Genomic DNA, 13,635 nt, shown 5'->3' with positions numbered 1-13,635 from the left:
TTCATGGCTGTCCATTTTATTGGCATAGACTTGTTTGTAGTAGTCTCTTATATTCCTTGGTATTTCTGTGGTGTCAGCTGTGATTTCTCCTTTTTCATTTCTAATTTTATTGATTTGCATCCTCTCCCTTTTTTTCTTGATGAGTCTGGCTAAGGGTTTGTCAATTTTGTTTATTTTCTCAAAGAACCAGCTTTTAGTTTTATTGATCTTTGCTGTTGTTTTCTTCATTTCTATTTCATTTATTTCTGCTCTGATTTTATGATTTCTTTCCTTCTACTGACTTTGGGTTTTCTTTGTTCTTCTTTCTCTAGTTGTTTTAAGTGTAGGGTTAGATTGTTTATTTGAGATTTTTCTTGTTTCTTGAGGTGAGATTGAATTGCTATAAACTTCCCTCTTAGAACTGCTTTTGCTGCATCCCATAGGTTTTGGGTTTTCGTGTTTTTGTTGTCATTTGTTTCTATGTATTTTTTAATTTCTTCTTTGATTTCTTCAGTGATCTCTTGGTTATTTAGTAGTGCACTGCTTAGCCTCCATGTATTTGTGTTTTTTAGTTTTTTTTCTTGTAATTGATCTCCAATCTCATAGCGATGTGGTCAGAAAAGGTGCTTGATACGATTTCAATTTTCTTAAATTTTCTGAGGCTTGATTTGTGACCCAAGATATGATCTATCCTGGAGAATGTTCCATGTGCACTTGAGAAGAAAGTGTGTTCTGCCATTTTCGGGTGGAATGTTCTATAAATATCAATTAAATCTCTCATGTCTATTGTGTCATTTAAAGCTTGTGTTCCTTATTTATTTTCTGTTTGGATGATCTGTCCATTGGTGAAAGTGGCATGTTAAAGTCCCCTATTATTATTGTGTTACTGTCAATTTCTCCTTTCATGGTTGTTAGCATTTGCCTTATGTATTGAGGTGTTCCTATGTTGAGTGCATAAACATTTATAATTGTTATATCTTCTTCTTGGATTGATCCTTTGATCATTATGTAGCGTCCTTCTTTGTCTCTTGTAATAGTCTTTATTTTAAAGTCTATTTTATTGGATATGAGTATTGCTGCTCCAGCTTTCGTTCAATTTCCATTTACATAGAATATGTTTTTCCATCCCTTCACCTTCAGTTTGTATGTGTCCCTAGGTCTGAAGTGGGTCTCTTGTAGACAGCATATATATGGGTCTTGTTTTTGTATCCATTCAGCCAGTCTGTGTCTTTTGGTTGGGGCATTTAATCCATTTCCATCCAAGGTTATTATAGATATGTATGTTCCTATTACCATTTTCTTAATCATTTTGGGTTTGTTTTTGTGGGTGTTTTTCTTCTCTTATATTTCCCGCCTAGAGAAGTTTCTTCAGCATTTGTTGTAAAGCTGGTTTGGTGGTCCTGAATTCTCTTAGCTTTTGCTTGTCTTAAAAGCTTTTGATTTCTCCATCAAATCTGAATGAGACCCTTGCTGGGTAGAGTAATCTTGGTTGTAGGTTTTTCTCTTTCATCACTTTAAGTACATCCTGTCACTCCCTTCTGGCCTGCAGAGTTTCTGCTGAAAAACCAGCTGATGACCTTGTGGGGATTCCTTTGTATGTTATTTTTTGTTTTAACCAGAATTCAAAAAGAGACATGTACCACAATGTTCATTGCAGCACTATTTACAATAGCCAGGACATGGAACCAATCTAAATGTTCATCAACAGATCAATGGATAAAGAAGATGTGGCACATACATACAATGGAATATTACTCAGCCATAAAAGGAAATGAAATTGAGTTATTTGTAGTGAGGTGGATGGACCTAGAGTCTGTCATACAGAGTGAAGTAAGTCAGAAAGTGAAAAACAAATACCGTATTCTAACGCATACATATGTAATCTAAAAAAAAAGAATGGTACTGATGAACGTAGTTGCAGGGCAGGAATAAAGACGTAGACATACAGAATGGACTTTAGGACATGGGTGGGAGGGGGAAGCTGGGGCAAGCTGAGAGTAGCATCACCATATATACACTACCAAATGTAAAAGTTAGCTAATGGGAAGCAGCAGCATAGCACACGTAGATCAGCTCAGTGCTTTGCGATTACCTAGAGGGGTGGGATACGGAGGATGGGGGGGAGGCTCAAGAGGGAGCAGATATGGGGACATATGTATGCATATGGATGATTCACTTTGGTGTACAACAGAAACTAACACAGTATTGTGAAGCAATTATACTCTAATAAAGATCTTTTAAAAAAATAATAATATACTAAATGTCATATCTGGTGAACAAGAAGCCAGGGAGCCTTTGAGAGGCATCTAAGAATACTAACCAAGCCCACTGGCTGTCTATGTAGTGAACCAGTGAATTGAATTAGAATTTTTAGTTGACAGTCTGAGTTGAGCTGGTCAAGTAAATGTCAGTATCAATTGCCTTGAAATATAATACAATATATTAAAATGATTGTTCCTAAGAGTCCTTTTGAGATATAACTATTCCCTCAGGGACAGAACAGTTACTAAACAATCTAAGAATTACTTTTGGTCAAATCTATCAATGATGCTCATTCACAGAAAGCAACTTTTGATCTCTCTGAACCCTGCACTGGCTAAGGTTGTAGCCCACCCAAAATTGTGCGCTCCACCCTTCTGTGATGGTTCATGTATCAGCCTGAGTTATCAGCTAAGGGACTTTAAGACTGTTGTAGGTATTCACTACATATAAAGACTGAAAGAATAGATTCTGATCGTTGTATTTTTACTTTATTTCTTTAAGATATTTTTAAAATCACAATAACCCTACTGTGAAAACAGCAACACTACATAACAAAAAATGTACTTCCTCATAAATTAAGAACAATCAAATTCATATATAGACAAACAGCCCATCAGAATTCTCACAAATACTGATAATTTTGTTAGCCCCAAAGAGAAAAACAAAAAGTTTAACTTCATATTGCTTTTCCAAAAAGCCTTGGAGAGAATCACTGGTGCTCAAACCACTTGAGCTTCACAAATGTTTTAAGCATATCTTTGTATTTCACTTGAGTATTTAGAATATTCAAAACTTTGTTGTGATCAGTTTTCAAAATGAAACAATGAATTAATTAAAAATTTAATCATTGCTATTTCAAGATAGAAAAGATTTTTTTCCCCTTTCAGTTAACTACTTATAATTAACATTTTTCCTGCTTCCCTTTCATGAAATATTTTATGTTATCAGGACCTTTAAAAACTTACTTCTTTTCTAATTTTACTCTGCTAAACTAATTACAAAATAAATTTTTTATTTCATAATTCTTTACCATTTGTATTCACCCTCTGGGTACTGAATTATAATTAATTCTGCTTTTCTTTCTCTAATAGATTTATGTGTATTATCATATATATTAAATTTTCAGTTCTGTAACTTTTTTCATTTTATTGCTTTGCACATTGACAATGTGCACTTCATTAAAAGCATGTAATCCCTTAGCTTCTATCAAGGCATAATTGCAAATCTTTATAATATAATAGCATGCATGTTCTTCATAATTTATTACAAGAACACCCTATTCCAATAGAAAATTCTGGAGTTCCTCTCCTCTTAAATTGCAATAGGAGAATATTATTTAAGAATTCCAAGTTCTTAATGCAAAACTACTTATAAGCACATCTGTCTGTGTTTTCACCTTCCACCACTCTAAGTTAAAATGGAGGGCTTTCCTGGTGGCGCAGTGGTTGAGAACCTGCCTGCTAATGCAGGAGACGCAGGTTCGGGCCCTGGCCTGGGAAGATCCCACGTGCCGCGGAGCGGCTGGGCCCGTGAGCCACAGTTGCTGAGCCTGCGCGTCTGGAGCCTGTGCTCCGCAGCGGGAGAGGCCGCGAGGGTGAGAGGCCTGCGCAGTGCGATGAAGAGTGGCCCCCGCTTGCCACAACTAGAGGAAGCCCTCGCACAGAAACGAAGACCCAACACAGCAAAAATAAATAAATAAATAAATCTTCTGCCCATTTAAAAAAAAAAAAAAATGTACAGATGGCATTCCACATCTGCAGGTTTCGCATCACAGATACAACCAATCTCAGATCAAAAATATTTTTTAAGAAATTCCAGAAAGCCCCCCAAAGCAAAACTTGAATTTGGCACCTGCTAGCAACCATTTATATAACATTTACATTGCATTAAGTATTATAAGTAATCTAGAGATTATTTAAAGTATACAGGAGGATGTATGTACATTGTATGCAAATACTACACCGTTTTATATAAGGGACTTGAACATCCTCGGATTTTGGTATCTATGGAGGTGCTGGAACCAATCCCCCTCAGATACCAAGAAACTACTTACTCATCTATTTATTTTTGTCAATATGATATTTAGATTAATTTAGGTAATTAACACAACATACAAAAGGACTCAGGTTTTTTACCTGAAAGCGACAGACATCTTGTGATAAGATGAAGCAATAACACTCTGCTGTTCTTTGACCCAATCCACGTTTTCTAGAAGATGTTTTAGTACAAATAAGTCAAGTCAGAAGTCCAGACTTGAAAGAAGTACAAAGTGCAAAATGCAGTGTAATAGGACAGGTAATAGTGGGACTAAAAAAGGGGATTCTCTTTCCAGATAAATGCTATTATGCTCTCCATCCCACGTGAATTTCAGTAACATTCTCCTAACTTGTCCAGAGTTCACACAGTCCCTTTGAGTTTGCAGGATAGTGTTACCATCCAAATTTGCCAGTTTTTCTTAAGGAGGAGAGAAGGCAGGAAGGCGATCTAGGAAACAATTAAAAACATTCTGCAAAAGTTTGCTGCAAATTGCAGTGACAAGTGATCACTGCAATCAGGTCATAAACTGCTTAGTACTATAATCCATAAAATAAGACCAGGCTAATGAATCATCTATGTAAATTAGTCCTTTTTTTCCAAGTAAGTGACAACTAAATTTAGTAAAAATTATTTTATCCTGCTTAGAGCCCTTTCTACTCTGTCTGCACAAAGTAACTTCTTTACTGGAAACTAAGTCCACCTTAAAAGGTCAACTAAATGGTAAAAACACTCAAAATGATCAACAATTGAACATTTTCCCTGAGTTTAAAAAAAAAAATCCTCCTAAAAGGTAAACTTCCTTAAGTTTAGAACACCTTTGCTCTTTTGGATGTCCTTATAATCTAAAATAAGGCTTTTAAGTGGGCACTTCCAAACATCTTCTTACATTCTTGACTCTCAACCCTCTTAACCATCTCAGTTCTTTTCCACTCTTTCTCTGTCCTTACTTGTTCTACCTTTGATTTGTAAAGGTTTTCACTCCTGCTAAGTCTGTTAGATTAGGACACTAAATTCCTTAGGTTTGGACTATCCCTTTCTTTTGAGCTCCATGAAAGCAGAAGTCTTCTCTATTTCTTGTAATGCCATTATCTCCAGAATGTAGCAGTAAAATAAATGAAAACGTAATGGTCATTAACCTCTACAATTCCACACACAGTCCTTTTTTCTAAAGGACTTAGAACAGCTTAGATGTTATTCTCTCTGGGACATTTTGCTTGAAATTTCAGTGTTGTGGAGGGTACCCCTATGAGATCCCACAGCATCCTGTCTCACTCCTATGGCATTGTGTAATTGTCCTTTACTCTACTGTAACATCTTTGAGAACAGAGCCTCTGTCTTTAACTTTTATTCCTCAGTACCTAGCACAGTATCTGGAACACAATAAAAATTCTATATTTGCCAAACCCATGGAAATACAAAACAAAGCAATAGCTCTTGTGGTATGGTGACAATGCTTCCAGCAAAACAGTATAGGAACTATGCTGCAGAAATGAGATTATACCTGGAACTCGGTCTACATCCCTGCTTTGCCAGAAAACTCAAGGTTAGAACCTGTGATACGGAGATATTCACACCCTAATCCCCAGGAGTTTTTAATATGTCACTTTACATGGCAAAGGGGGCTTTTTAGACATTATTAAGTTTAAGGACCTTGAGAATAGGATATTAGTCTGGATTATCCAGGTTGGCCCAATCTAACTACAAGATCATTAAAAGGAGAGAATCTTTCCTGTCACAAAGAGATACAACAATGGAAGCTGGATCCAAAATATGCTACACTGGTGGCTTTAAAGATGGAGGAAGACGTTCCAAAAGAAGGAGTTTGGACAGCCTCGAGAAGCTGGAAAAGACAGGAAAATGGACTCATGTAGAGCCTCAAGAAAGGAACACACAAAAAAAAAGAACACACACACACAAAAAAAAAAAAAAATAGAAAGGAACACAGCCCTGCAGACACCTACATTTTGACCCAGTGAGACCGATATAGGACTTTTACAGAACCGTAAGATAATAAATTTTTGTTGTTTTAAGTCTCTAAATTTGAAATAATTTGTTATGGCAGCAATAGGAAACTAATACAGAGCCTGAGGCTGCCTTCTCAGAGGCTGCATCTCTAGATACTTCTGGTGTTGCTTATAATAAAATGACTTCAGAAGTTTTTTTTTTTAATAAGACAACCAAAATAGGCACACTGATATAGGTACTGATTCTTTATTTTGGTAACTATCTTGGTATATTAAGCAACAAATTCAAATAATGACTGAAGATTTTTCCTCAGAATAAGATATCTCTACCTATACCTGCTGATCCTACTTACTTTAGAGGGAGATTAATTTAGATTGAAAAAATAAATTGTTTAAAGTTGTTTCGAGATTTAGTAGACTACAAAGTACATTGATCCATCTTCCTTCTTCTATAAATGACATGATATTTCTTTTGTTTTTAGTGTGGATAATACATATTACTAAAATGCATAAAGAAATATATCTTCTCGATCACCCTGGTTCAAATCAGAATTTCCCAATTTCTCCTAACAACTCCTGCTGGATGTGTGCTGATTTAGATAGAGTTTTAATGTGGTGTGCAATCTCATCCTACTCTTACAAAAACTCTGTACTATTATGTCAACTTTATGATAGCCTATAAATGTTATCATTCCACTGTTCTAGTAATATCAAGTTCCCAAAATATATTCTAATATTTTGTTTCATGAGAATAAGATACCACAGGAGTTTTGCCTAGTAATTACCTTCTTCTAATAACTGTCACCATAAGAAAAACCTGAGCCATATATTCCAAGTTCAATAGGAAAGTATCATGTGTTATACCATTTTCTACTCAAATCAAGCTAAAGAAAATTTCTGCTGAAGAAGGAGTCACATGACCAACACCAAAATACCTGAATACTGGCTATCATCATTAAGCAAAAGTATTTCTTTAAAATATCTACTCAGTGAATTCAGAGGTTGATTTTAATAAGCCTGTCACTAATGTATGACAAAGGTTACACTTTAACCAAATTTTTTTCATTTTTGTTATGTTTGCCCATATTTGTTACATCATGTAAAACAATTTGCAAGTTCCTAAGTTTGCAAAACATGATTATTCAGAGACATTTGGAGGGAAACTCCTTATCCCTCTCCACTTGAAGTGTCATGGAGCCACAAGGTGCCACAGAAAGCGAGGATGAGGCACAGGATGACAAAGGTCAAAGGACGAAGGACAAAGGTCAAAGTTCTAGAACTGAACTGCCTCCCTCCCCACAGACCAGCAACTACCCTACAGTCAGAATGCCCAGCTCCACCTCAGAAATGGGAGGTTTGTTCAGGATAAAATGAGCTGAGAGGATCTAAACTTGGGACCCCAAGAACGTTTGGCTTGGGAGAGGAGTTGAGACTCAAGATTGGAAATAGGGGCATTAAAGAGAAATCTGCATACTAAATGCTGGGGACCCAGCCTCCTTCACCTTGTTCAACTTCAAGAAGGCTGATGTACAGAGTTACACTCTTTAGGCAGGGGCCCAAATGACTTCAGGAGGGAAATATTCTCCCAGACATTGATACTGGAGGTTGCCAAAGTGAAAATGTCAGATGTAATCATCCTACAATTAAACTCACTTGTCAAAAGAAACTGCTTCCCCACAAAGAACTACTAACCAACATTTTAGTGACTTGCTTTTAAAGATGAACAAAGATGAGGGTCACCAGACTTTTGTGAAAATATCCAAAAATAAAAAGCAGAAATGAAAACAAGTAATTTTTAGTAGTGGCTACCTGCATAGAGGGGGGAATGAAGTATACTTACTTTATCTTTCAATATGCAATTCTGTATTCTTTGGATATTATTTCAGTAAGCATACATTCGTTTAGTTTAAAATTTAAGGGGTATATAATTGCTTAAAAGAAATCTCCTTTTGCTCTCTTGTATGGGTGACCACAATGCTAGAGAGAGGCAAGTTGAGCTTCAGGAAAGAAGTACTCTCCATATATCTAGGGCCAGACACTGTGAACTCTCTAACATCTGTCAGAATTTGAGATCTCACAGAAATCCACTGACTCCAAAACCACCACCATTCAGTCCCTTGGCTATTTCATAACATACCAATTAGTATACCATATTTTCTTTTTTTGTGCAGCAGATGGTGTCAGAGACAGTTTGCAAGACTTTTGCCTTCCAGAAAGATTTGATTCAGCTTGATTAGCTTCATGAATTGGTTATCAAGGGACAAAATGAAGACAAAAAGGATATTATTACTAGACTTTCCAGTTGGTGAACATACAGTAATCAAATTATTCCAACCAATCATATAATCTTTTCCTACATGCACGTAGAATGTTCCACAGTAGAATAACCAAATTAACCATCCCTGTGGGAACAGGCAGTCCAGACTCAATTTATTATGACTCTGAGTTGATTTTTACTAACAACACTGACATTATAAAACAAATCATGAAATATTGGAATATCATACCTGATTTGATTCAGTAAGCCTTTGAAAATAATGTATAATTAGAAAGTTAAATTGTGCTTGTATCAGTTAAAAATAAGCATCTACACTTCCTAATTTATATATTCTGAATACTACCAATTTGACTTTTAGATTTCTGCATTAGTTAGGGTACTCTAATTGCACAAATCTAAAAATGTATAATAGCTCAAGCACAAAATAAATTCTTTTCTTGCTCTAAGTCTAAAGTGGGCAGATTGGCAGCTCTCTCCCAAGTGGTGACTCAAGTATCCAGGACCCTTCCTTCTTGCAGCTACACAATCTGTAATGTGTGACTTCCAGAGTCACAGGACTTGTCTGCCATGTGCTACAGAAGAGGAAAAAGCCTACCATGCCATGCATAGCTATAGCATCTATAAAATTTGTTGAAACTGGGATACTTTAGGGAGTAGAAGAGCCACTAATTAGACTTGACAACAATAAGTGTAACCCATAACTATCCTAGACACCCTAAGATGATGGTAACCCTATGCATGGGAAATTTTATGCACCAGGCCTGGGAGTGATATACTTCACTCCTGCTCACATCTCAATTTCCCACATGACCACTCCCAAATGCAAGGTAAAGAGTGAGAAATATGGACTCGGCATGTCCCAGGAAGAGAAGGACGTAGACTTGATCAAAGCTGGACAGGCAGCCTGTCTTTGCTATTCTTTATTTGCCACACTTAAGTTCCATAGTAAATTCTACCTAAAAAGATTCACTTATTAATAATATTGATACAAATTCCTTGTTCTCATGGAGCTTATATTTTGGTGTGGGAAATAGTGATAAACAAATAAACCAATATATAAAGAGTACAGTGTGAGGTAGTTATACATTCCATGGAGCAAACAGTAAGTCAGGAAGAGGGTAAAAAGTAAGTATCTTTTTAGATAGAAGAATCAGGGAGAGCCTGATTGTGAAATGAAGCAGAGGGAGCTGTTTTGAGTATTTGGAGGAAGAGCTTTCCAAGCAGAAGCGACAAAAATAACGTATTTTTATAAAGGTGTCAAATTACTCAGCCAAAAATTGTTTTCCCTTATATTTTAGATAATTCTCATAGTGAATCATGACTATCACTACCTACTAAGTCATATTTTCAAGAAATCCTTAAAATAAAAGGATACTTCATTTTTTAGCCTCTCTGAGAAATTATAACTGAAATTTTTCATATAATTAATGTTTTCCTCTTTAAGTACAAAATTATTTTATTTTAAACCCTTATAGTAGAAGCTCATTAAAATAAAGAACACTTTTTTCTGTATTTCTAAAAGAAATAACTGATGACATTTTATACTTTCTTTTTTACTTTCAGCTGTAAGTAACAGAAATACAACTCAAATTAGTTCACACAAATGAGGGAGTTGTACTGGCTCACTGAACTATATGAAATTTGATTCAGGAACTTTTTCTATCAAGATGTTTTCTTCATTCCTCATTTAGTTTCTCTCTGTATTGACCTCATTTTTCTTACTTCAGATGACTTTCTCCAAGTCTGTAGAGGGAGCATGACCTGGCTTACATTATCAGTTACTATTCAGCCTCCAGGATATTAAATTATCCTACTATAGCAATCCTAAAGGAACTAGAAGACTTCTCACTACCTTGTACATAACACAAGGACATGTTCTGATTAGCCTTACTTAAGTCACATGCCCACCCTTTGCACTAATTCCTGTGGCTAGTTCACAGTTCCATCATCTGAAATGACTAAGAACTAGTTTTCCAACAAAAGGGAAGTGCTGTTAACAGAAGAAGGGGGAAAGTGTCCTGGACAAATCAAAACAACAGAGGTCCACTCCAGCCACTATTACAAATGTTGATCATTATAGGAAAGGTACCAAGTATTAAGTACAATGTACTATGTAGCACAGACATCAGAATCAGATGGACTTGGGTATGCACCCTGGTTCCACAGATTACTGACTGTGTAACTTTGGGTATGTTGGTAAACTTATTTAGGCTTAGTTTTTTCATCTATTAAATTCTGATAACAATAATACCTATCCCATGGTTGTAGGTACAGATTAAGGGAACATTAATTAGTGCTCAATAAATGTTTGCTATTATTTTAATTTCACATGTTTTTCAATGAATTCTCACAATAGTTCTATAAAACAAGAATTTGCTGAAAGTCACATAGCTAGTAGGTGACAGATCTGGAATTAGACTCAAATCCCATGTCTTCAGGATTTCAAAGCCCATCTTCTTTCCACCATACTACGTTGCCTTAATTATTATACATTCCTTGTACTAGTCTTTAGAGCCTACTGAAGTACAGAGGGTTATTGTTCCCTAAATTAAATGACATCTCCTTTGTCCTCTTTACATTGGATTTTCATGCCTTCAGCCCAGTCATCTGTCAGCTCCTGTTACTGTCTCCATGAGCTGTGATCATGGAGAGAATGAAATGGTTAAGCAGAGAAAGTCAGTTCACCCTCCAGTGACAAGTGACACCAGAAATTCTACAATCAGAAACTCATTTTACTAGCTTCTGCAGAGTTTTTTTATCTCTGCAAACAGAGTTTTTAACCTCTGCAAACATGTCATGTCTTCATAAGACAGCTAAAACTATGGAAAGTCAGAGTTTAGAGACCTGAACTCAAAGCCCAGTTTTAGTATCTGAGGTTTGGTTTCATCATTCATAAAGTTAAGATGCTGTCTATTTTATAGAGTTGTGGTGGTGATTAAATGCTACAGAGTATATGAAAGTGTTTTTGCAGGGTATAAAATGCTAAATAAATAGCAGACATATTATTAAGAATAAAACATTTTTTGTAAAACAACTCTACCCCCAAAAAAATATTTTACAAAAAGAATAAAACATTTTTAACAGTTCTTTAAATCTTAGTATGAACAGGTTTTATATACTATACTAAGAGTAGCTTTTAAAAGAAGAAAGAGTCTGGGCCCTGAACATTTAAAGCAGCGAAAAGGAAAGTAAGCTCTGCAGTAAATAAAATGTAAGGAAAGGGAAGTCTGAAGACACCGGAAGACAAGTAATCCTTCACAATTCTGCCTATGGCCCTGGCAGTGTCTACTTTCCTATATATAAAACATAAATACTCAGTTACGCAAGGTTAACAGGGAAAGGCTCTCTCCAGCACTCTCACAAATTTAACTAAACTAGAGCTAATTTTTTTAAATGTGCAAGTTCAGAAACAATTTATAGTATAGATTAAAACATCCATTTCAATGGGTGAACTTTGTACTTCTGCAAATGAAGAAATTAACACCAATAAATTGCTTTGGATATGGTATTAACACCTGTGTGCTCTACTAATTTACTGCACTAATTATCTTACTGTCTCACATCAAATCAACATGCCCTCTCTGGGATGAATTCATATTAACATGGACTATATATGACCCGCCTTTACTCTTTAAAAATATTCTTCAATATACAACAGATATTTCCAAGAATTTGTCTATGGGGCAAAAAAATTTCCATTATATGAACCATTATTCCAATGTGTATATGATTTTGTTTTAATTTTCGTATGTCTAACTTAAGTGCTGGCAGTCCTATGTTTGGAACCTCTCTTCTTTACCTGGATGTTTTCTTCATCTTATTAGGCAATTTCTTTTTTTCTTTTTCAAATTCTTTTCCCATTTAGGTTATTACAGATTATTGAGCAGCGTTCTCTGTGTTATACTGTTGGTTCTTGTTGGTTATCTATTTTAAATATAGCAGTGTGTACATGTCAATCCCAAACTCCCAACCTACCCCTCCCTCCCACCCTTTCCCCCTGGTAACCATCAGTTCATTCACTGTCTGTGAGTCTGTTTCTGTTTTGTAAATAAGTTCATTTGTATCATTCATTTTTTAGATTCTGCATATAAGCGATATCATATGATATTTGTCTTTCTCTGCCTGACTTACTTCACTTAGGATGATAATCTCCAGGCCCATTCATGTTGATGCAAATGGAATTATTTCATTCTTTTTAATGGCTGAGTAATAGTCCACTGTATATATGTACCACATCATCTTTATCCATTCATCTGTTGATGGACATCTCAGTTGCTTCCATGTATTGGCTATTGTAAACAGTGCTGCAATGAACACTGGGTTGCGTGTATCCTTTGGAACCGTGTTTTTCTCCAAATATATGCCCAGGAGTGGGATTGTTGGATCATATGGTAACTCTATTTTTAGTTTCTTAAGGAACCTCCATACTGTTTTCCATAGTGGCTGTACCAATTTACATTCCCACCAACAGGGAAGGAGGGTTCCCTTTTCTCCACACCCTCTCCAGCATTTACTGTTTACAGATTTTTTGATGATGGCCATTCTGACTGGTGTGAGGTGATATCTCATTGTAGTTTTGATTTGCATTTCTCTAAAAATTAGCGATGTTGAGCATCTTTTCATGTGCCTCTTGGTCATCTGTATGTCTTCTTTGGAGAAATGCCTCTTTAGGTCTTCTGCCCATTTTTTGATTGGGTTGTTTGTCTTCTTGATATTGAGCCGCATGTTTGTAAATTTTGGAGACCAATCCCTTGTCAGTTGCATTGTTTGCAAATATTTTCTCCCATTCTGTGGGTTGTCTTTTCGTTTTGTTTATGGTTTCCTTTGTTGTGACAAAGCTTTTGAGTTTAATTAGGTCCCATTTGTTTACTTTTGGTTTTATTTCCATTATTCTAGGAGGTGGCTCGGAAAAGATATTGCTGCGATTTACGTCAAAGAGTGTTCTGCCTATGTTTTCCTCTAAGAGTTTTATAGTATTCAATCTTACACTTAGTTCTTTAATCCATTTTGAGTTTATTTTTGTGTATGGTGTTAAAGAATTGTTCTAATTTCACTTTTTTACATGTAGAAAAGATCACTGAAACTAAAAGCTGGTTCTTTGAAAAGATAAACAAA

Source organism: Balaenoptera acutorostrata, chromosome 3 (assembly GCF_949987535.1).
Source record: "Balaenoptera acutorostrata chromosome 3, mBalAcu1.1, whole genome shotgun sequence".
Taxonomy (NCBI): Eukaryota; Metazoa; Chordata; class Mammalia; order Artiodactyla; family Balaenopteridae; genus Balaenoptera; species Balaenoptera acutorostrata.
Note: the sequence above shows the minus strand (reverse complement) of the source record.